At 40.0% G+C, this 26,599-nt stretch overlaps 1 pseudogene; it reads left to right on the top strand.

Moving 5' to 3' along the window:
- Nucleotides 1-7,724: 7,724 nt before the first annotated feature.
- Hspa8-ps29 (heat shock protein family A (Hsp70) member 8, pseudogene 29) lies at nt 7,725-9,620 on the top strand (annotated as a pseudogene).
- Nucleotides 9,621-26,599: the final 16,979 nt, after the last annotated feature.

Below are 26,599 nucleotides of genomic sequence, written 5' to 3' on the forward strand. Positions count from 1 at the left end.
TTTCACAAGCTAAGCGTAACAAGTTTAACAAATTACGATGATGTAAGAACATGATTTTTAAATCCAAGGCAGAGAAACCGTACCCTTAATAGTAACTTAGGGCAGAGATGTGACAGGTATGAGAAGTGAGGGAGTTATTTTTCTCTTACTAAGGGAGCTCTCTACCCAACAATGGTCTGAAATTGCTGGAATCTCATCTGGGACTCTTTGGAAAGACATTGTGTGGTCCCTAGTTGTGTAGGAATTTTGCAGAGGAGGATTTTTTTTCAGAGGATCCTTCTTCAGCTAGTTCTGTCAACATCTTTTAGTATTCAAGTCTTGTTTTATATTACTCTCTCTGGACCTTCACAAAGGGCACTTCTGCTGGAAGCAAATCTAATAATAGCTGTCCATTAGTCAAGGTGAAGAAAATAAATTTCTCTTCTGTCAACCATGATTGACTGACCTTCATTGTCTCCAATGAATTATGAAGACTTTTTACTGTTGCTATACAATTGTAGAAACCTTTCTTTCCTTTTCTCCCAGATGAATAGAAATGTGTTGTACGGTGAGTGGAAATTCTGTTATCAACATTTGTTGGAATTCTTAGACTTTTTCTCATCTTCTGAAAATAAGGGTCATTAGAAGTCACTTACCTCAGTGCTAGGAGAGAGCAGAGCAGTGTCCATACCCAAGAGCCTGAGCATGAGGGGCTCTACATCCACCCAGCACTGCTGCATCATTTTGAGAATTCTCCAGCCTGGAGAGTGCACTTCAATGTGTTTTTTATAGTTCATTGTCTCAGAAGATTATGATTAGAGAGATAACATCCTTTGGGACTTTTGAGATAGTTTCAGCATGTATTTAATCTTCAAGCACAGATGAAACTGAAAGAAAATTATACCAAAAGTTGATTCTGAAAGGGTTCTAATAGAAATATTTGTCTTTCATTTCAATTTCATGACATCTCAAAATCTACTACATATGTGTACCTGTGTACATTTTGATTTATACATATATGTACATTCACATGTATTTTGTAGTCTTGAAAAAGAGAGATACAATGAAGACATAATGAGATATAACATGCAAAAGTAATGTAGAAAATTTGCCTTAGTTTTAATTTTATGTTTATTGATTAAATTACTAAATTCAATAGTTTTTCCTGCCACAGTGAGGTATGGGTGTCACTATGATGAACAATTATGTTATGGTGAAATGGGATAGAAAAAGAAGCCAAGCCAAGCAGCTTGCACACTATGAAGAGACAGAACCAGAAACATAAGAGTGGCGAGGGACAGCTTGATATGAAAGACTTACACTGCTGCCTGAGGCCATGATGATGTCTCCATCCCTGTTGTTGCTGAGAGTCATATCCAGGTTTTTAGATCTGCATCTGCAGGGTCTGTGTCTATCTCTGTGCCCCCTGTTGCCACCAAATGCCTTAAAAATGTTCATGATCTTAGCTGCCAACTGAGGTCATGTTGTTTCCTGAGAGTCAAGCTGAATTTCTCCCATCCCTTGCCAACAACTGTACAGGGGCTCCAGTGGTGATGTGGGTTTAGAAGAACTGACACCTTCCCTTGTTCACTACTGAACTCTGGAGAGCAGGCCCCATCCCAACCTGGGCAAAATAGGAGAGCTGACACTGGTGGCATGGAAGCAGGAGAGCCAGTAGGCTGAACAACTCAACTACCACCCAGGCCTAGATCTGATGCTTTGAGCTGGCCCAGCCCAACACCAACTCTACCTATGAGCAGACGGAGCACGTATAAAGGGGCTAACCCTGCAGATCCAAAGCTGTAGGATCTCTACGACTCAAAGCAACAACATGATATCCAAGAGGAGTCTTGGTAAGGATCCAGTATTAATGCTGTAGCCGAAGCCAGAGACTTCAAACAAAATAAATCACTAATTATAGTAATCATTTGCAATGAAGCTTTTGGACAAAAGGATATACTTTGGCACACTGCAACTTACACAGAAAGATTTTTGTTTGGTTTGGTTTTATTTTTTATTTAATTTTTATGTTTCATTTCATTTTGAGGAAAGATTACAAGGAAGGAGGATGAATATGGAAGAACTGGGAAATGAATAGGATTGAGATGCATTATGTAAAATTCACAAATAATCAAATTTTTTGAAAAAATATGAATACATGTGTTTACATATACAGGAACACTCAAAAGTATGTTTTATTTGTATTTGTGTCTGATACATCTGCATGTTTCAGTGGTGGAATTTTCTTTTTTTACTATTTCATTGTAAAAAAGATATAATTTCAAAACAAATTATAATGGTGTGTCTTGGTGAATGCATGAAGAATCTTTTTTAATTCACTTTTTGTTTGAAAATTCCATGCATGCACATAATGTATTTTGATCAAGTCACTCCTCTTTTCCTTCCATAGAACTCTTCCCTATGTACCCCATTTCATGGGCTCTTTTGAAAAAAGATTCTGTTCCCTTAGTGGTACCAATATGTACTAGATCATGGCTAGCTGTTAGGAGCTGTATTCCTATAAAAAACACCCAGAAGCAAAAACTACCCAGCTCTTACTCTCACACCTGCCATCAGTTGTCAATAGCTCCTTTGTACTTTGTGATCCCCACCTCCTCACCTATGCCATGCATTTTATCTGGCTTAATCTTGTGCAGGTCAAGATTTCCAAAAAACACGATGTAGAAAGTCAACTTTCTAGTTTTATTGAAAATGTATCAGTACCAATGCCTGTAAATATATCTAACATACTAACTAACAAAGTGTAAAATTGCATAATTACCTGAGAAATGTCATTAGTTTTATAAATATCATTCAATGATATGATGTTATCATTCTTAGTTTTTACTAAAAACTTTGGACAACAAAGGAATTTGTGGGAATGTTTATATAACCTAAGTATAATGGATTGACTATGAAGTATTAGTATATTTATACAATGCCATGTAATTCAGAGACAGTAGGTAGGAATATTTTTGTTATAATCTATATTGGTGTGGGTTGTATATTTAAGATAACCACTACTTTTTTGCAAAGTTAGATCACTATCTTGAGTAGTAGTTTTATGCCATTAAGTATACTTATGAATATGTTTAAAATTACAATGTCTTTTTGATTAATTGCTCCACTAATCAGTTAATGTAAATCTTTTACCTTGTCTAATGAGTTTTAGTTTGAAGTGTGTTGTTTTTTTCCCAGCTATTAAAAAAAAAAAAAACAGAAATAGGCCTTCAACTCCTGCTCACATTCCTGTCCCAAAAGGAACCTGTCTAGTGCCCTCTCGATACAGGAATATAGGAGCAGTCAGCAGCAGAGACCTTCTAGTTTCTGCCTGCACCCAGACCTGAACTGAATCAGTTCCATAGCTCTCTGTACCCAAATACCGTGGGGGAGAAAGCTGGACTCACAGGAGTGGGAACAATCCTGAGAGTTCAGGGGAGACAACCTCTTCTGCCCACATTTCTGACCCAAGAGGAACCTGCATAGTACCCCCCTGTGCTCTCTGGCACAGGGATCTAGGAACAGTCAGGGGCAGGACACTTTCAGTTTCTGCCTGCATGGAGAGCTGAAAGCCAGTCGACAGGAGTACCTACACACCTGAGACCACAGGTAAGACCAACTCTTCTGCTCCAAGCGACCTGCCTGGAGGCTGCAGGTCACATGAAACCAGGAGCAGCTCACTGTTTCCAGATCTGGCTGAAAAAAAAAAAACAAAACAAAACAAACCAGGTCTACAGGAGTGCTGATGTAAAAGTTACAGGAGGCCAAAGCCACTGTCAGAGATAGCAAGAAAAGAGACACCAGAGAAAACCTGATGGTGAGGGGCAAGTGCTGGAACATACCCAACAGAAACCAAGACTACTTGGCATCATCAAAGCCCAATTCTCCCACAAATAATAATAATAATAATAATAATAATAATAATAATAATAATAATAAATAATGTATATCCCAACACACCAGAAAGGCAAGATTTGGATTTAAAATCACATCTATGATGATGATAGAGGACTTTAAAACGGACATAAAAGAAATATAGGACAACCCAGGTAAAAAAGTAGAAGCCCTTAAAGAGGAAACACAAAAATTCCTTAAAGAGTTACAGGAAAACACAACCAAACAGGTGAAGGAACTGAACAAAACCATCCAAGATTTCAATATGGAAATAAAAACAATAAAGAAATCGCAAAGGGAGACCACTCTGGAGAAAGAAAACCTAGGAAAGAGATCAGAAGTCATAGATGAAAGCATCACCAACGGAATACAAGAGATAGTAGAGAGAACCACAGGGGCAGAAAATACCATAGAAAACATCGACACAACTATCAAAGAAAATGTAAAATGCAAAAAGTCCCTAACCCCAAACATCCAGGAAACCTAGGACACAATGAAAAGATCAAACCTAAAGATGATAGGTATAGAAGAGAGTGAAGACTGCCAACTTAAAGGGTCAGTAAACATCTTCTACAAAATTACAGAAGAAAACTTCCCTAATCTAAAGAAAGAGATGCCCAAAACATAAAAGAACCTCACAGAACTCCAAACAGATTGGACCAGAAAAGAAATACCTCCTGTTACATAATAGTCAAAATACCAAATGCACAAAACAAAGAAAGAATATTAAAAGCAGTAAGGGGGAAAAGGTCAAGTAACATAAACACAGACCTCTCAGAATTATATCAGACTTCTCACCAGAGACTATGAAAGCCAGAAGTTCCTGGGCAGATGTCATACAGAAAATAAGCGAATGCAATTGCCAGACCAGGCTACTATATCCAGCAAAACTCTCAATTAATATACATGGAGAAACCAAGATATTCCATGACAAAACCAAATTTACACTATATTTTCCCACAAGTCCAGCCCTACAAAGAATAATAGATGAAAACTTCCAACACAAGTAGGGAAACTACACCCTAGGAAAAGCAAGAAAGTAATCTCCTTGCAACAAACCCAAAAGAAGAGAGTCACACAAACATAATTCCACCTCTAACAGCAAAAATAACAGGAAACAACAATCACTATTCCTTAATATCTCTTAATATCAATGGACTCAATTCTCTAATGAAAAGACATAGACTAGCAGACTGGATACAGAAAGAGGACCTAGCATTTTGCTGCATACAGGAAACACACCTCAGAGACAAAGACAGACACTACCTCAGAGTAAAAGATTGGAAAACAATTTCCCAAGCAAATGATCCCAAGAAACAAGCTGAAGTAGCTATTTTAATATAGAATAAAATCAACTTTCAACTAAAAGTTATCAAAAAAAGATAAGGAAAGATACTTCGTATTCATCAAAGGAAAAAATCAACCAAGATGTACTCTCAATCCTGAATATCTATGCTCAAAAAGCAAGAGCACCTACATTCATAAAAGAAACCTTACTAAAGCTCAAAGCACACCTTACACCTCACACAATAATAGTAGCAAATTTCAACACCCAACTCTCATCAATGGACAGATCATGGAAACAGAAACTTAACAGAGACACAGTGAAACTAACGAAGTTTATGAACCGAAAGGATTTTAAAGATATCTACAGAACATTTCACCCTAAAACAACAAAAAAATACACCTTCTTCTCAGTATCTCATGGTATTCTCTCCAAAATCACCCATATAGTTGGTCACAAAACAACCCTCAACCAATACAAGAAGATTGAAATAATCCCAAGCATGCTATCAGACCACCATGGCCTAAGACTTGACTTCAGTAATGAAAAAAAAATAAATAAATAAAACAACAGAAAATCCAAATACATGTGGAAACTGAACAATTCTCTACTCAACGATAATTTTTTCATGGATGAAATAAGGAAAGAAATTAATGACTTTTTATAATTTAATGAAAATGAAGGCACATCATACCAAAACTTGTGGGACAAAATGAAAGCAGTGCTAAGAGGAAAACTCATAGCTCTGAGTGCCTCCAAAAAGAAAATGGAAAGAGCATACATTAGCAGTTTGACAGTACACCTAAAAGCTCTAGAACAAAAAGAAACAAATACACCCAAAAGGAGTAGAAGAAAGGAAATAATCAAACTCATGCCTGAAATCAACCAAGTAGAAACAAAAATAACTTTACAAAGAAGCAACAAAACCCAAGAACTGGTTCTTTGAGAAAATCAACAAGATAGATAAACCCTTAGCCAGACTAACCAGAGGTTCAGAAACAGTATCCTAATTAACAAAATCAGAATGAAAAAGGAGACATTACAAGAGAATCTGAAGAAATTAAAAAAAAAAAAACAGATCCTACTACAAAAGCCTATATTCAACAAAACTGAAAAATCTGGAGGAAATGGACAATTTTCTAAACAGATACCAGGCACCAAAGTTAAATCAAGATCAGATAAACCATCTAAACAGTCCCATAACTTCTAAAGGAATAGAAGCAATTATTAAAATCTCCCAACCATAAAAAGCACAGGACCAGATTGGTTTAGCAAAGAATTCTATCAGACTTTCACAGAAGACCTCATACAAATAGTGTTCAAAATATTCCATGAAATAGAAACAGAAGGAACACTACCCAATTCCTTCTATGAAGCCACCATTACTCTTATACCTAAACCACACAAAGACCCAAAAGTCTTTCTGAAGAAAGAAAACTTCAGATCAATTTCACTTATGGACATCAACGCTAAAGTACTCAATAAAATTCTCACAAACAACCTCCTGTCACATAATAGTCAAAACACCAAATGCACAAAATAAAGAAAGAATATAAAAAAAAAAAATTCTCACAAACCAAATCCAATAACACATCAAAATGATCATCCATCATGATCAAGTAGGCTTCATTTCATGGATGCAGGGATGGTTCAGTATATAGAAGTCCATCAACACAATTCACTATATAAACGAACTCAAAGAAAAATAAAAACACATGATCATTTCATTAGATGCTGAGAAAGCATTTGACAAAATTCAACACTCCTTCATGATAAAAGTCTCCTAAACATGAATTCAAGGCCCATACCTAAATACAATAAAAGCAATACAAAGCAAACCAGTAGCCAACATTAAACTAAATGGAGAGAAACTTGAAGCAATCCCACTAAAATCAGGTACTAGACAAAGCTACCCACTCTCTCCCTACTTATCCAATATTGTACTTGAAGTCATAGCCAGAGAAATCAGACAACAAAAGGAAGTCAAAGAGATACAAATTAGGAAGGAAGAAGTCAAAATATCACTATTTGAGATGGTATGATAGTATACTTAAGTGATCACAAAAGTTCCAGCAGAGAACTTCTAAGCCTGAAAAACAACTTCAGCAAAGTGGCTGGGTATAAAATTAACTCAAACAATTCAGTAGCCTCCCTCTACTCAAAGGATAAACATGCTGAGAAAGAAGTTAGGGAAACAACACACTTTGTAATAGTCACAAATAACATAAAATACATTGGTGTGACTCTCACCAAGCAAGCAAAAGATATGTATGACAAGAACTTCAAATCTCTAAAGAAATTTATGATTTCAGAAGATGGAAAGACCTCCCATGCTCATGGATTGGCAGGATTAATATAGTAGAAATGGCCATTTTGCCAAAAGCAATCGACAGATTCAACACAATCCCCATCAAAATTTCAACTCAATTCTTCATAGAGTTAGAAAGAGCAATTTGCAAATTCATTTGGAATAATAAAAAAAACCTAGGATATTGAACACAGAACCATATCTCTGGTGTCTGCGTGGTCTCGTTGTCAGCACAGCCAGGCCTACACGCAAGCAACCATGCTTGAAGGACCTGCAGTTGGGATTGATCTTGGCACCACCTACTTCTGTTTGGGTATCTTCTAGCATGGAAAGGTTAAAATAATTGCCAGTGACCAGGGTAATTGCACCAGGCCGAGCTATGTTGCTTTCACTGACACAGAATGATTAATTGGGGATGCAGCCAAGAATCAGATTGCAATGAACTCCACCAACGCAGTTTTTGATGCCAAACATCTGAACAGACTTAGGTTTGATATGAAGCACTGGCCCTTCAAGGTAGTGAATGATGCAGGCAGGTCTAAGGTTCAAGTTGAATACAAAGGGGAGACAAAAGTTTCTACCCTGAGGAAGTGTCCTCCACGGCCCTGACAAAGATGAAGGAAATTGCAGAAGCTTACCTAGGAAAGACTGTTATGAATGCCGTGGCCATGGTGCCAAATTACTTCAATGGCTCTCAGCAGCAGGCAACAAAAGATGCTAGAACTACTGCTGGCCTCAATGTACTTCAAATTATCAGTGAGCCAACTGCTGCTGCTATTGCTTATGGGTTTGATAAGAAGGTTGGAGCTGAAAGGAATGTTTTGATTTTTTACTTGGGAGGTGGCACTTTTGATGTGTCAGTCCTCACTATCAAGAATACAATTTTTGAAGTCAAATCAACAGCTGGAGATACCTACTTTGGTGGAGAAGACTGACAACCAAGTGGTCAATCATTTCTTTGCTGAGTTTAAGCGAAAGCACAAAAAAGACATCAGTAAGAACAAGAGAGGTATCCAGCATCTCTGCACTGCCTGTGAACAGGCCAAGTGCACCCTCTCCTCCTGCATCCAGGCCAGTATTGAGATTGATTCTCTCTATGAGGGAATTGACTTCTACACCCCCATTACCAGTGCTCAATTTGAAGAATTGAATGCTGACCTGTTCCATGGCACAATGGACCCTGTAGAGAAGGCCCTTTGAGATGCCAAACTAGACAAGTTACAGATCGATGATATTGTCCTGGTGGTTGGTTCTACCAGAATTCCCAAGATTCAGAGAATTCTGCAAGACTTCTTCAATGGAAAAGAACTGAATAAGAGCATTAACCCTGATAAACCTGGTGCCTATGGTGCAGCTGTCGGGGCAGCCATTCTATCTGGAGACAAGTCTGAGAATGTACAGGATTTGCTGCTCTTGGAATTCACTCTTTTCCTTGGGATTGAAATTGCTGGTAGAGTCATGTCTGTCTTCATCAAGCACAATACCACCATTCCCACCAAACAAACTCAGACTTTTACCACCAACTCTGACAACCAGCCAGGTGTACTCATCCAGGTGTATGAAGGTGAAAGGGCCATAACCAAGGACAACAACCTGCTTGGGAAGTTTGAGCTCACAGGTATTCCTCCAGCACCCGGTGGGATTCCCAGACTGATGTTACTTTTGACATTGATGCCAATGGCATCCTCAATGTTTCTGCTGTAGAGAGGAGCACAGGAAAGGAGAACAAGATCACCATCACCAATGACAAGGGTCACTTGAGTAAGGAGGATATTGAGCAAATGATCTAAGAACCTGAGAAGAACAAAACTGAGGATGAGAAGCAGAGAGATAAGGTTTCCTCCAAATTTCATTGGAGACATGAAAGCAACTATCGAAGATGATAAACTTCAAGGCAAGATCAATGAAGAGAAACAGAAGATTCTTGACAAATGCAATGAAATTATTATCTGGCTGGATAAGAACCAGACTGCAGAGAAAGAAGAGTTTGAGCATCAGTAGAAAGAACTGGAGAAAGTCTGCAACCATATAATTACCAAGTTGTACCAGAGTGCTGGTGGCATATCTGGAGGAATGCCTGGTGGCTTTCCTGGTGGAGGAGCTCCTCCATCTTGTGGTGCTCCTTCAGGTCCCACCATTGAAGAGGTAGACTAAGTCAGTCCAAGTAGAGGATATAGCATTGTTCCAAAGGGACCAAAACAAGTAACATGGAACAATAAAACTATTTAAATTGGCACAAAAAACCCAACAGAATAGTGAAAACTATCATCAACAATAAAAGAACTTCTGGAGGAATAACCATCCCTGACCTCGAGCAGTATTACAGAGCAATAGTGATTTAAAAAAAGCTGTATAGTGTTGGTACAGAGACAAGTAGTTAGACCAGTCGAATAGAATTAAGACCCAGAAATGAACCCACACACCTGTGGACACTTGATCTTTGACAAAGGAGCTAAAATCATCCAGTGGAAAAAAGGATAATATTTTCAGCAAATGGTGCTGATTCAACTAGAGGTCAGCATGTAGAAGAATGCAAATTGATCCATTATTATCACCCTGTACAAAGCTTAAGTCCAAGTGGATCAAGAAACTCCACATCAAACCAGATACACTCAAACTAATAGAAGTAAAAGTGCTGAAGTTGCTCAAACACATTGACACTGGAGAAAATTTCCTGAACAAAACACAAATAGCTTATGCTCTAAGATCAAGAATCAACAAATGGAACCTCATAAAACTGCAAAGCTTCTGTAAGGCAAAGAACACTCATTAGGAAAAAAATAACAACCAATATATTGGGAAAACATCTATACCAATCCTACATCTGATAGAGGTCTAATATCTAAAATATACAAAGAACTCAACAAGTTAGACATCAAAGAGCCAAATAACCATATTAAAAATGGGGGCAGATCTTCCTGGTTGTTGCCGCCGCGGAGAGCTCATGGGCAGCACCCCACGAGCAAACTTGAGCCTCGGGACCACAGGTAAGACCAACTTTTCTGGTGCAAGAGACCTGCCTGGTGAACTCAGGACACACAGAGGCAAAATTCTTCTAGGACCGGGCACTCCCAGTATTTAGCGGGAGTCCCAAACCTGCAGATCTCTGCCCGCAGCAGCTCTCTGCTCCCAAACCCCATGGGAAAGAGACCTCACCGCCTGGACAGGTGGGCAATCCTGAGAATGCAGAGCGGAAGAGACCACCAACACTGCCCACCCCTGCTCACATCCCTGGCCCAAGAGGAAACTGTATACGGCCTCTGGGTTTCCATAGAGGGAGGCCCAGGAGCAGCGGGTCCGCTGCATCTGAGACACCGCCGGAACCTGAAGGGACCGACCAGATAAACAGTTCTCTGCACCCAAATCCCATGGGAGAGAGAGCTAAACCTTCAGAGAGGAAGACATGCCTGGGAAACCAGAAGAGACTGCACTCTGCCCACATCTCTGACACCAGAGGAAAACACCAAAGGCCATCTGGAACCCTGGTGCACATAAGCTCCCGGAAAGGGCGGCACAGATCTTCCTGGTTGTGCTCATAGGCAGCACCCCACAAGCAAACTTGAGCCTCGGGACCACAGGTAAGACCAACTTTTCTGCTGCAAGTGACCTGCCTGGTGAACTCAAGACACAGGCCCACAGGAACAGCTGAAGAACTATAGAGAGGAAAAACTACACGCCCGAAAGCAGAACACACTGTCCCTATGACTAGCTGAAAGAAAACAGGTAAACAGGTCTACAGCACTCCTGACACACAGGCGTATAGGACAGTCTAGCCACTGTCAGAAATAGCAGAACAAAGTAACACTAGAGATAATCTGATAGCAAGAGGCAAGCACAGGAACCCAAGCAACAGAAACCAAGACTACATGGCATCATTGGAGCCCAATTCTCCCACCAAAGCAAACATAGAATATCCAAACACACCAGAAAAGCAAGATCTAGTTTCAAAATCATATTTGATCATGATGCTGGAGGACTTCAAGAAAGACGTGAAGAACTCCCTTGGAGAACAAGTAGAAGCCTACAGAGAGGAATCGCAAAAATCCCTGAAAGAATTCCAGGAAATCATAAATAAACAAGTAGAAGCCTAAAGAGAGGAGTCACAAAAATCCTTGAAAGAATTCTAGGAAAACACAATCAAATAGTTGAAGGAATTAAAAATGGAAATAGTAGCAATCAAGAAAGAACACATGGAAACAACCCTGGATATAGAAAACCAAAAGAAGAGACAAGGAGCTGTAGATACGAGCTTCACCAACAGAATACAAGAGATGGAAGAAAGAATCTCAGGAGCAGACGATTCCATAGAAATCATCGACTCAACTGTCAAAGATAATGTAAAGAGGAAAAAGCTACTGGTCCAAAACATACAGGACATCCAGGACTCAATGAGAAGATCAAACCTAAGGATAATAGGAATAGAAGAGAGTGAAGACTCCCAGCTCAAAGGACCAGTAAATATCTTCAACAAAATCATAGAATAAAACTTCCCTAACCTAAAGAAAGAGATACCCATAAGCATACAAGAAGCCTACAGAACTCCAAATAGATTGGACCAGAAAAGAAACACCTCCCATCACATAGTAGTCAAAGCACCAAACGCACAAAATAAAGAAAGAATATTAAAAGCAGTAAGGGAAAAAGGTCAAGTAACAGATAAAAGCAGACCTATCAGAATCACACCAGACTTTTCGCCAGAAACTATGAAAGCCAGAAGATCCTGGACAGATGTCATACAGACCCTAAGAGAACACAAATGCCAGCCCAGGATACTGTATCCTGCAAAACTCTCCATTAACATAGATGGAGAAACCAAGATATTCCATGAAAAAACCAAATTTACACAATATCTTTCTACAAATCCAGCACTACAAAGGATAATAAATGGTAAAGCCCAACATAAGGAGGCAAGCTATACCCTAGAAGAAGCAAGAAACTAATCGTCTTGGCAATAAAACAAAGAGAAGAAAAGCACACAAACATAACCTCATATCCAAATATGAATATAACAGGAAGCAATAATCACTATTCCTTAATATCTCTCAACATCAATGGCCTCAACTCCACAATAAAAAGACATAGATTAACAAACTGGATACGCAACGAGGACCCTGCATTCTGCTGCCTACAGAAAACACACCTCAGAGACAAAGACAGACACTACCTCAGAGTGAAAGGCTGGAAAACAACTTTCCAAGCAAATGGTCAGAAGAAGCAAGCTGGAATAGCCATTCTAATATCAAATAAAATCAATTTCCAACTAAAAGACATCAAAAAAGATAAGGAAGGACACTTCATATTCTTCAAAGGAAAAATCCACCAAGAAGAACTCTCAATCCTAAATATCTATGCCCCAAATACAAGGGCACCTATATACGTAAAAGAAACCTTAGTAACGTTCAAAGCACACATTGCACCTCACACAATAATAGTAGGAGATTTCAACACCCCACTCTCATCAATGGACAGATCATGGAAACAGAAATTAAACAGAGACGTAGACAGACTAAGAGAAGTCATGAGCCAAATGGACTTAACAGATATTTATAGAACATTCTATCCTAAAGCAAAAGGATATACCTTCTTCTCAGCTCCTCATGGTACTTTCTCCAAAATTGACCATATAATTGGTCAAAAAACGGGCCTCAACAGGTACAGAAAGATAGAAATAATCCCATGCGTGCTATCAGACCACCACGGCCTAAAGCTGGTCTTCAATAACAATAAGGGAAGAATGCCCGCATATACGTGGAAATTGAACAATGCTCTACTCAATGATAACCTGGTTAAGGAAGAAATAAAGAAAGAAATTAAAGACTTTTTAGAATTTAATGAAAATGAAGGTACAACATACCCAAACTTATGGGACACAATGAAAGCTGTGCTAAGAGGAAAACTCATAGCGCTGAGTGCCTGCAGAAAGAAACAGGAAAGAGCATATTTCAGCAGCTTGACAGCACACCTAAAAGCTCTAGAACACACAGAAGCAAATACACCCAGGCGGAGTAGAAGGCAGGAAATAACCAAACTCAGAGTGAAATCAACCAAGTAGAAACAAAAAGGACCATAGAAAGAATGAAGAGAACCAACTTTTGGTTCTTTGAGAAAATCAACATGATAGACAAACCCTTAGCCAGAGTAATGAGAGGACACAGAGAGTGTGTCCAAATTAACAAAATCAGAAATGAAAAGGGAGACATAACTACAGATTCAGAGGAAATTAAAAAATGATCAGATCTTACTATAAAGGCCTATATTCAACAATACTTGAAAATCTGCAGGAAATGGACAATTTCCTAGACAGATACCAGGTATCGAAGTTAAATCAGGAACAGATAAACCAGTTAAACAACCCCATAACTCCTAAGGAAATAGAAGCAGTCATTAAAGGTCTCCCAACCAAAAAGAGCCCAGGTCCAGACGGGTTTAGTGCAGAATTCTATCAGAACTACATAGAAGACCTCATACCAATATTATCCAAACTATTCCACAAAACTGAAACAGATGGAGCACTACCTAATTGTTTCTATGAAGCCACAATTACTCTTATGCCTAAACCACACAAAGACCCAACAAAGAAAGAGAACTTCAGACCAATTTCCCTTATGAATATCGATGCAAAAATACTCAATAAAATTCTGGCAAACCGAATCAAAGAGCACATCAAAACAATCATCCACCATGATCAAGTAGGCTTCATCCCAGGCATGCAGGTATGGTTTAATATATGGAAAACCATCAACGTGATCCATTATATAAACAAACTGAAAGAACAAAACCACATGATCATTTCATTAGATGCTGAGAAAGCATTTGACAAAATTCAACACCCCTTCATGATAAAAGTCCTGGAAAGAATAGGAATTCAAGGCCCATACCTAAACATAGTAAAAGCCATATACAGCAAACCAGTTGCTAACATTAAACTAAATGGAGAGAAACTTGAAGCAATCCCACTAAAATCAGGGACTAGACAAGGCTGCCCACTCTCTCCCTACTTATTCAATATAGTTCTTGAAGTTCTAGCCAGAGCAATCAGACAACAAAAGGAGGTCAAGGGGATACAGATCGGAAAAGAAGAAGTCAAAATATCACTATTTGCAGATGATATGATAGTATATTTAAGTGATCCCAAAAGTTCCACCAGAGAACTACTAAAGCTGATAAACAACTTCAGCAAAGTGGCTGGATATAAAACTAACTCAAATAAATCAGTAGCCTTCCTCTACACTAAAGAGAAAGAAGCCAAGAAATAAATTAGGGAAACGACACCCTTCATAATAGACCCAAATAATATAAAGTACCTCGGTGTGACTTTAACCAAGCAAGTAAAAGATCTGTACAATAAGAACTTCAAGACTCTGAAGAAAGAAATTGAAGAAGACCTCAGAAGATGGAAAGATGTCCCATGCTCATGGATTGGCAGGATTAATATAGTAACAATGGCCATTTTACCAAAAGCTATCTACAGATTCAATGCAATCCCCATCAAAATACCAATCCAATTCTTCAAAGAGTTAGACAGAACAATTTGCAAATTCATCTGGAATAACAAAAAACCCAGGATAGCTAAAACTATTCTCAACAATAAAAGGACTTCAGAGGGAATCACTATCCCTGAACTCAAGCAGTATTACAGAGCAATAGTGATAAAAATTGTATGGTATTGGTACAGAGACAGACAGATAGACCAATGGAACAGAATTGAAGACCCAGAAATGAACCCACACACCTATGAGCACCTGATTTTTGACAAAGGAGCCAAAACCATCCAATGGCAAAAAGATAGCATTTTCAGCAAATGGTGCTGGTTCAATTGGAGGTCATCATGTAGAAGAATGCAAATCAATCCATGCTTATCACCCTGTACAAAGCTTAAGTCCATGTGGATCAAGGACCTCCACATCAAACCAGACACACTCAAACTAATAGAAGAAAAACTAGGGAAGCATCTGGAACACATGGGCACTGGAAAAATTTCCTGAACCAAACACCAAGGGCTTATGCTCTAAGATCAAGAATCGACAAATGGGATCTCATAAAACTGCAAAGCTTCTGTAAGGCAAAGGATACTGTGGTTAGGACAAAACGGCAACCAACAGATTGGGAAAAGATCTTTACCAATCCTACAACAGATAGAGGCCTTATATCCAAAATATACAAAGAACTCAAGAAGTTAGACCGCAGGGAGACAAATAACCCTATTAAAAAATGGGGTTCAGAGCTAAAGAAAGAATTCACAGCTGAGGAATGCTGAATGGCTGAGAAACACCTAAAGAAATGTTCAACATCTTTAGTCATAAGGGAAATGCAAATCAAAACAACCCTGAGATTTCACCTCTCACCAGTGAGAATGGCTAAGATCAAAAACTCAGGTGACAGCAAATGCTGCCGAGGATGCGGAGAAAGAGGAACACTCCTCCATTGTTGGTGGGATTGCAGACTGGTAAAACCATTCTGGAAATCAGTCTGGAGGTTCCTCAGAAAATTGGACATTGCACTACCTGAGGACCCAGCTATACCTCTCTTGGGCATATACCCAAAAGGTGCCCCAACATATTACAAAGACACATGCTCCACTATGTTCATAGCCGCCTTATTTATAATAGCCAGAAGCTGGAAAGAACCCAGATGCCCTTCAACAGAGGAATGGATACAGAAAATGTGGTATATCTACACAATGGAATACTACTCCATTATCAAATACAATGACTTTATGAAATTCATAGGACAATGGATGGAAATGGAAAATATCCTGAGTGAGGTAACCCAATCACAGAAAAACACACATGGTATGTATTCATTGATAAGTGGCAATTAGCCTAAATGCTTGAATTACCCTAGATGCACAGAACACATGAACCTCAAGAAGGATGACCAAAATGCGAATGCTTCACTCCTTCTTTAAAAGGGGAACAAGAATACCCTTGGGAGGGAATAGGGAGGCAAAGTTTAGAACAGAGGCTGAAGGAACACCCATTCAGAACCTGCCCCACATGTGGCCCATACACATACAGCCACCAAACTAGATAAGATGGATGAAGCAAAGAAGTGCAGGCTGACAGGAACCAGATGTAGATCTCTCCTGACAGACACAGCCAGAATATGACAAATACCTAGGTGAATGCCAGCAGCAAACCACTGAACTGAGAACGGGTCCCCCGTTGAAGGAATCAGAGAAAGGACTGAAAGAGCTTGAAGGGGCTGGAGACCCCATATGAAAAACAATGCCAAGCAACCAGAGCTTCCAGGGCTAAGCCACTACCCAAAGACTATACATGGACTGACCCTAGGCTCCAACTGCATAGGTAGCAATGAATAGCCTAGTAAGGCCACCAGTGGAAGGGAAAGCCTTTGGTCCTGCCAAGACTGGACCCCCAGTGACCAAGATTGTTGGGGGGAAGGCGGTAATGGGGGAAGGATGCGGAGGTGACCACCCATATCGAAGGGGACAAGGAGGGGTTAGGCGGATGGTGGCCTGGAAACCGGGAAAGGTAAGAACAATTGAAATGTAAATAAGAAATACCCAATTTAATAAAGATGGAGAAATAGTTTTTAAAAATATTTTTAAAGTTAAAGAATCAGTTACAACTTACATCACATGATAAAATTGCAACTCTCACCCTCTCAAGCCATCTTAACAGAAATCCCCCTTCTAGCTTTTCTGTATTCTACAACAAATAATGTTGTATACTGGCCTTCCCTAGAAAGCAATGAAGAAGAGGAGGAGGAGGAGGAGGAGGAGGAGGAGGACGAGGAGGAGGACGAGGACGAGGACGAGGAGGAGGAGGATGAGAACGAGGATGAGGAAGAGGATGAGGACGAGGAAGAGAAAGATTGGGAGGAGTATTGGAAGGAGTGGGAGGAGGAGGAAGAGAAGGAAGGGAGAAAGGAAGGAATAAAGAACCAGAAACTTCTACCAATTTTGTTCACTGACTCATGCCTTCATGATACAAAAGAAACTCCAAAGACTATGGTTACAGTACTTGGAAAGTTTAGCCATTCATAAATATAAACAAAATCTCAAGAATATGTATTTCTACTAGAAATTTCTATTATTTTTAACTGTATTTTTTTCTTTTAGGCAATGACTCTCTACCATTTTTGAGCTCACAATATAAGTAATTATTCATGAAATCATGTACATTGATAACCTTACTTTAATTTTTTATCAAAAAAGTCATAAAAGAGTTCTCTGCACCCAAATCCCGTGGGAGGGAGAGCTAAACCTTCAGAGAGGCAGACAAGCCTGGGAAACCAGAAGAGACTGCTCTCTGCACACACATCTCGGACACCAGAGGAAAAAGCCAAAGACCATCTGGAACCCTGGTGCACTGAAGCTCCCGGGAGGGGCGGCACAGGTCTTCCTGGTTGCTGCCGCTGCAGAGAGCCCGTGGGCAGCACCCCACGAGCGAACTTGAGCCTCGGGACAACAGGTAAGACCAACTTTTCTGCTGCAAGAAAGCTGCCTGGTGGTTGGAACTGGAAAATATCATCCTGAGTGAGCTAACCCAATCACAGAAAGACATACATGGTATGCACTCATTGATAAGTGGCTATTAGCCCAAATGCTTGAATTACCCTAGATCCCTAGAACAAACGAAACTCAAGACGGATGATCAAAATGTGAATGCTTCACTCCTTCTTTAAATGAGGAAAAAGAATACCCTTGGCAGGGAAGGGAGAGGCAAAGATTAAAACAGAGACTGAAGGAACACCCATTCAGAGCCTGCCCCACATGTGGCCCATACATATACAGCCACCCAATTAGACAAGATGGATGAAGCAAAGAAGTGCAGACCAACAGGAGCCGGATGTAGATCGCTCCTGAGAGACACAGCCAGAATACAGCAAATATAGAGACGAATGCCAGCAGCAAACCACTGAACTGAGAATAGGTCCCCTATTGAAGGAATCAGAGAAAGAACTGGAAGAGCTTGAAGGGGCTTGAGACCCCAAAAGTACAACAATGCCAAGCAACCAGAGCTTCCAGGGACTAAGCCACTACCTAAAGACTATACATGGACTGACCCTGGACTCTGACCCCATAGGTAGCAATGAATATCCTAGTAAGAGCACCAGTGGAAGGGGAAGCCCTGGGTCCTGCTAAGACTGAACCCACAGTGAACTAGTCTATGGGGGGAGGGCGGCAATGGGGGGAGGGTTGAGAGGGGAACACCCATAAGGAAGGGGAGGGGGGAGGGGGATGTTTGCCCGGAAACCGGGAAAGGGAATAACACTCGAAATGTATATAAGAAATACTCAAGTTAATAAAAAAAAAAAAAAAAAAAAAAAAAGAAAGCTGCCTGGTGAGCTTGGGATACACGGAAGCAGAATTCCTCTAGGACCTGGCACGTTCTGTGTTTACCGGAAGTCCCACACCTGCGGATCCCGGCATGCAGCAGATCTCTGCTCCCAGACCCCGTGAGAGAGAGAGACCCAACCGCCTGGTCAGGTGGGCACTCCTGAGGCTGCAGAGCGGAAGAGACCACCAACACTGCTCACCCCTGCCCACATCCCTGGCCCAAGAGGAAACTGTATAAGGCCTCTGGGCTCCCGTGGGGGACGGCCCAGGAGCGGCAGGACCCCTGCCTGAGACACCGCCAGAACCTGAAGGAAACAGACCGGATAAACAGTTCTCTGCACCCAAATCCCGTGGGAGGGAGAGCTAAACCTTCAGAGAGGCAGACAAGCCTGGGAAACCAGAAGAGACTGCTCTCTGCACACACATCTCGGACGCCAGAGGAAAAAGCCAAAGACCATCTGGAACCCTGGTGCACTGAAGCTCCCGGAAGGGGCGGCACAGGTCTTCCTGGTTGCTGCCGCTGCAGAGAGCCCGTGGGCAGCACCCCACGAGCGAACTTGAGCCTCGGGACCACAGGTAAGACCAAATTTTCTGCTGCAAGAAAGCTGCCTGGTGAACTCAAGACACAGGCCCACAGGAACAGCTGAAGACCTCTAGAGAGGAAACACTACATGCCCAAAAGCAGAACACTCTGTCCCCATAACAGACTGAAAGAGAGGAAAACAGGTCTACAGCACTCCTGACACACAGGCTTATAGGACAGTCTAGCCACTGTCAGAAATAGCAGAACAAAGTAACACTAGAGATAATCTGATGGCGAGAGGCAAGCGCAGGAACCCAAGCAACAGAAACCAAGACTACAGGGCACCATCGGAGCCCAATTCTCCCATCAAAACAAACATGGAATATCCAAACACAGCAGAAAAGCAAGATCTAGTTTCAAAATCATTTTTAATCATGATGCTGGAGGACTTCAAGAAAGACGTGAAGAACTCCCTTAGAGAACAAGTAGAAGCCTACAGAGAGGAATCACAAAAATGCCTGAAAGAACTCCAGGAAAACATAAATATACAAGTAGAAGCCCATAGAGAGGAGACACAAAAATCCCTGAAAGAATTCCAGGAAAACACAATCAAACAGTTGAAGGAATTAAAAATGGAAATAGAAGCAATCAAGAAAGAACACATGGAAACAACCCTGGATATAGAAAACAAAAAGAAGAGACAAGGAGCTGTAGATACAAGCTTCACCATCAGAATACAAGAGATGGAAGAGAGAATCTCAGGAGCAGAAGATTCCATAAAAATCATTGACTCAACTGTCAAAGATAATGTAAAGCGGAAAAAGCTACTGGTCCAAAACATACAGGAAATCCAGGACTCAATGAGAAGATCAAACCTAAGGATAATAGGTATAGAAGAGAGTGAAGACTCCCAGCTCAAAGGACCAGTAAATATCTTCAACAAAATCATAGAAGAAAACTTCCCTAACCTAAAAAAAGAGATACCCATAGACATACAAGAAGCCTACAGAACTCCAAATAGAGTGGACCAGAAAAGAAACACCTCCCGTCACATAATTGTCAAAACACCAAACGCACAAAATAAAGAAAGAATATTAAAAGCAGTAAGGGAAAAAGGTCAAGTAACATATAAAGGCAGAGCTATCAGAATCACACCAGACTTCTCGCCAGAAACTATGAAGGCCAGAAGATCCTGGACTGATGTCATACAGAACCTAAGAGAACACAAATGCCAGTCCAGGTTACTGTATCCAGCAAAACTCTCAATTAACATTGATGGAGAAACCAAGATATTCCATGACAAAACCAAATTTACACAATATCTTTCTACAAATCCAGCACTACAAAGGATAATAAATGGTAAAGCCCAACATAAGGAGGCAAGCTATACCCTAGAAGAAGCAAGAAACTAATCGTCTTGGCAACAAAACAAAGAGAATGAAAGCACACAAACATAACCTCACTTCCAAATATGAATATAACAGGAAGCAATAATCACTATTCCTTAATATCTCTCAATATCAATGGCCTCAACTCCCCAATAAAAAGACATAGATTACCAAACTGGATACGCAACGAGGACCTTGCATTCTGCTGCCTACAGGAAACACACCTCAGAGACAAAGACAGACACTACCTCAGAGTGAAAGGCTGGAGAACAACTTTCCAAGCAAATGGTCAGAAGAAGCAAGCTGGAGTAGCCATTCTAATATTAAATAAAATCAATTTTCAACTAAAAGTCATCAAAAAAGATAAGGAAGGACACTTCATATTCATCAAAGGAAAAATCCACCAAGATGAAGTCTCAATCCTAAATATCTATGCCCCAAATACAAGGGCACCTACATACGTAAAAGAAACCTTACTAAAGCTCAAAACACACATTGCACCTCACACAATAATAGTGGGAGATTTCAACACCCCACTCTCATCAATGGACAGATCATGGAAACAGAAATTAAACAGAGATGTAGACAGACTAAGAGAAGTCATGAGCCAAATGTTCTTAACGGATATTTATAGAACATTCTATCCTAAAGCAAAGGGATATACCTTCTTCTCAGCTCCTCATGGTACTTTCTCCAAAATTGACCATATAATTGGTCAAAAAACGGGCCTCAACAGGTACAGAAAGATAGAAATAATCCCATGCGTGCTATCGGACCACCATGGCCTAAAACTGGACTTCAATAACAATAAGGGAAGAATGCCCACATATACGTGGAAATTGAACAATGCTCTACTCAATGATAACCTGGTCAAGGAAGAAATAAAGAAAGAAATTAAAAACTTTTTAGAATTTAATGAAAATGAAGATACAACATACCCAAACTTATGGGACACAATGAAACCTGTGCTAAGAGGAAAACTCATAGCGCTGAGTGCCTGCAGAAAGAAACAGGAAAGAGCATATGTCAGCAGCTTGACAGCACACCTAAAAGCTCTAGAACAGAAAGAAGCAAATACACCCAGGAGGAGTAAAAGGCAGGAAATAATCAAACTCAGAGCTGAAATCAACCAAGTAGAAACAAAAAGGACCATAGAAAGAATCAACAGAACCAAAAGTTGGTTCTTTGAGAAAATCAACAAGATAGATAAACCCTTAGCCAGACTAACGAGAGGACACAGAGTTGCGTCCAAATTAACAAAATCAGAAATGAAAAGGGAGACATAACTACAGATTCAGAGGAAATTCAAAAAATCATCAGATCTTACTATAAAAACCTATATTCAACAAAACTTGAAAATCTTCAGGAAATGGACAATTTCCTAGACAGATACCAGGTATCGAAGTTAAATCAGGAACAGATAAACCAGTTAAACAACCCCATAACTCCTAAGGAAATAGAAGCAGTCAATAAAGGTCTCCCAACCAAAAAGAGCCCAGGTCCAGACGGGTTTAGTGCAGAATTCTATCAAACCTTCATAGAAGACCTCATACCAATATTATCCAAACTATTCCACAAAATCGAAACAGATGGAGCCCTACCAAATTCCTTCTACGAAGCCACAATTACTCTTATACCTAAACCACACAAAGACCCAACAAAGAAAGAGAACTTCAGACCAATTTCCCTTATGAATATCGACGCAAAAATACTCAATAAAATTCTGGCAAACCGAATTCAAGAGCACATCAAAACAATCATCCACCATGATCAAGTAGGCTTCATCCCAGGCATGCAGGGATGGTTTAATATACGGAAAACCATCAACGTGATCCATCATATAAACAAACTGAAAGAACAAAACCACATGATCATTTCATTAGATGCTGAGAAAGCATTTGACAAAATTCAACACCCCTTCATGATAAAAGTCCTGGAAAGAATAGGAATTCAAGGCCCATACCTAAACATAGTAAAAGCCATATACAGCAAACCAGTTGCTAACATTAAACTAAATGGAGAGAAAATTGAAGCAGTCCCACTAAAATCAGGGACTAGACAAGGCTGCCCACTCTCTCCCTACTTATTCAATATAGTTCTTGAAGTTCTAGTCAGAGCAATCAGACAACAAAAGGAGATCAAGTGGATACAGATCGGAAAAGAAGAGGTCAAAATATCACTATTTGCAGACGACATGATAGTATATTTAAGTGATCCCAAAAGTTCCACCAGAGAACTACTAAAGCTGATAAACAACTTCAGCAAAGTGGCTGGGTATAAAATTAACTCAAATAAATCAGTTGCCTTCCTCTATACAAAAGAGAAACAAGCCGAGAAAGAAATTAGGGAAACGACACCCTTCATAATAGACCCAAATAATATAAAGTACCTCGGTGTGACTATAACCAAGCAAGTAAAAGATCTGTACAATAAGAACTTCAAGACACTGAGGAAAGAAATTGAAGAAGACCTCAGAAGATGGAAAGATCTCCCATGCTCATGGATTGGCAGGATTAATATAGTAAAAATGGCCATTTTACCAAAAGCAATCTACAGATTCAATGCAATCCCCATCAAAATACCAATCCAATTCTTCAAAGAGTTAGACAGAATAATTTGCAAATTCATCTGGAATAACAAAAAACCCAGGATAGCTAAAGCTATCCTCAACAATAAAAGGACTTCAGGGGGAATCACTATCCCTGAACTCAAGCAGTATTACAGAGCAATAGTGATAAAAACTGCATGGTATTGGTACAGAGACAGACAGATAGACCAATGGAATAGAATTGAAGACCCAGAAATGAACCCACACACCTATGGTCACTTGATTTTTGACAAAGGAGCCAAAACCATCCAATGGAAAACAGATAGCATTTTCAGCAAATGGTGCTGGTTCAACTGGAGGGCAACATGTAGAAGAATGCAGATCGATCCATGCTTATCACCCTGTACAAAGCTTAAGTCCAAGTGGATCAAGGACCTCCACATCAAACCAGACACACTCAAACTAATAGAAGATAAACTAGGGAAGCATCTGGAACACATGGGCACTGGAAAAAATTTCCTGAACAAAACACCAATGGCTTACGCTCTAAGATCAAGAATCGACAAATGGGATCTCATAAAACTGCAAAGCTTCTGTAAGGCAAAGGACACTGTGGTTAGGACAAAACGGCAACCAACAGATTGGGAAAAGATCTTTACCAATCCTACAACAGATAGAGGCCTTATATCCAAAATATACAAAGAACTCAAGAAGTTAGACCGCAGGGAAACAAATAACCCTATTAAAAAATGGGGTTCAGAGCTAAACAAAGAATTCTCAGCTGAGGAATGCCGAATGGCTGAGAAACACCTAAAGAAATGTTCAACATCTTTAGTCATAAGGGAAATGCAAATCAAAACAACCCTGAGATTTCACCTCACACCAGTGAGAATGACTAAGATCAAAAACTCAGGTGATAGCAGATGCTGGCGAGGATGTGGAGAAAGAGGAACACTCCTCCATTGTTGGTGGGATTGCAGACTGGTAAAACCATTCTGGAAATCAGTCTGGAGGTTCCTCAGAAAATTGGACATTGAACTGCCTGAGGATCCAGCTATACCTCTCTTGGGCATATACCCAAAAGATTCCTCAACATACAAAAGAGACACGTGCTCCACTATGTTCATCGCAGCCTTATTTATAATAGCCAGAAACTGGAAAGAACCCAGATCCCCTTCAACAGAGGAATGGATACAGAAAATGTGGTACATCTACACAATGGAATATTACTCAGCTATCAAAAACAACGAGTTTATGAAATTCGTAGGCAAATGGTTGGAACTGGAAAATATCATCCTGAGTGAGCTAACCCAATCACAGAAAGACATACATGGTATGCACTCATTGATAAGTGGCTATTAGCCCAAATGCTTGAATTACCCTAGATCCCTATAACAAACGAAACTCAAGACGGATGATCAAGATGTGAATGCTTCACTCCTCTTTAAATGAGGAAAAAGAATACCCTTGGCAGGGAAGGGAGAGGCAAAGATTAAAACAGAGACTAAAGGAACACCCATCCAGAGCCTGCCCCACATGTGGCCCATACATATACAGCCACCCAATTAGACAAGATGGATGAAGCAAAGAAGTGCAGACCAACAGGAGCCGGATGTAGATCGCTCCTGAGAGACACAGCCAGAATACAGCAAATACAGAGGCGAATGCCAGCAGCAAACCACTGAACTGAGAATAGGTCCCCCGTTGAAGGAATCAGAGAAAGAACTGGAAGAGCTTGAAGGTGCTCGAGACCCCAAAAGTACAACAATGTCAAGCAACCAGAGCTTCCAGGGACTAAGCCACTACCTAAAGACTATACATGGACTGACCCTGGACTCTGACCCCATAGGTAGCAATGAATATCCTAGTAAGAGCACCAGTGGAAGGGGAAGCCCTGGGTCCTGCTAAGACTGAACCCCCAGTGAACTAGACTATGGGGTGAGGGCGGCAATGGGGGGAGGGTTGGGAGGGGAACACCCATAAGGAAGGGGAGGGGGGAGGGGTATGTTTGTCCGGAAACCGGGAAAGGGAATAACACTTGAAATGTATATAAGAAATACTCAAGTTAATAAAAAAATAATAATAATAAAAAAGGAGAAAAAAAAGATCTACAACTTGCAAAAAAAAGTCATAAAAATATTTTGACCATATTTCCTCCTAAGTTCTTCCAGAACTTCACTTCCCCTTAAAATAAATACCAAATAAACATCAAAGAACAAAAAAACAAAAATTAAACCAAACAATAAAACAAAAACCTGATAAAATGAAACAGACACACAAACATACACGCATGCACGCACACACGCACGCGCCATAAAGTTCATTTTGTTTTTAATTATTCCAAACAAAAATTTCTAACTTTTAGTCCCATCATTAGATGGAAGTTACATCCTGAATATCTCTCCTTTGGGGTTTAGTTGTGATTAAGAAAAGCCTTTTTTAAAATTCTCCATATATTCAAAGCCTTTTATTTCCCATATGACTGTGTGACCTTGGGGGCTGTTAGCCCCTGTTTTACATATAGACTTGGCACTTCAGAGGATACAAGATTATGTATGTTTCCCCTGGAATCTCAACTGGGCAATATACTTCTGATCTTCTGTCTATAAAATAAAGCAGCTGTTGCCATCATATATTCCTGAATCCTACCGCTGACATGAGTGGGCTTCAGGATCCTTCTCTACAGCTTTACTTAAGGTAAAGATTAATATCTGCTACCCAGGCAATCCCATCCTTGGCTTGTCATGCAGCAAACCTAAGTGTCATTTCATTCTACCTGTATCATAACAAGAACCAAATGGGTCAGAAACTGACCTGTCAAGGATACAGTCTGACAAAATTAAGAAGAGTATGCTCTTGCCATATTCAAATGGGTAAGGTGGGCAGTCTCATCTCAAGGTGAAATGCAATTGACGTCTCTTTTAGAAAAATAGGAAAGCCTTCATTTATTTATTCATTTGTTTCAATGATTTGTTACCAGAGATAAATATGTAGGATTATACAATAAGCTCACTAAGACCCCTAAATCAAAGGATAAATGGATCAGCACTACAACTAACCACTAGGATGCCTTTACTATCTCATTCCCTTTCTTCAGTCACAGAATGAGCAACCAATCAACACTTTAATTCAACAGAGTATTTTTTAATGGAGGTATTCTCCTCATTCCAGGTAATAGATTTAACCAATGCACTAAAACAATTGACAGATCAATGTACAGATACCCTATTAATTGTCCTAGTAGAGGTGTTTAGATTACTGCCACTGTTGAAATGAAGCTGTGTTGGTAACACAGAGAAAGAGGGGATTATGGCTTTGTGTTTGTTTCATCAGCATTTAATTAGAAATCACAAAATTCTACATTCTTGG

Source organism: Rattus norvegicus, chromosome 1 (genome assembly GCF_021556685.1).
Source record: "Rattus norvegicus strain SHRSP/BbbUtx chromosome 1, alternate assembly SHRSP_T2T, whole genome shotgun sequence".
In the NCBI taxonomy this organism is placed as follows: Eukaryota; Metazoa; Chordata; class Mammalia; order Rodentia; family Muridae; genus Rattus; species Rattus norvegicus.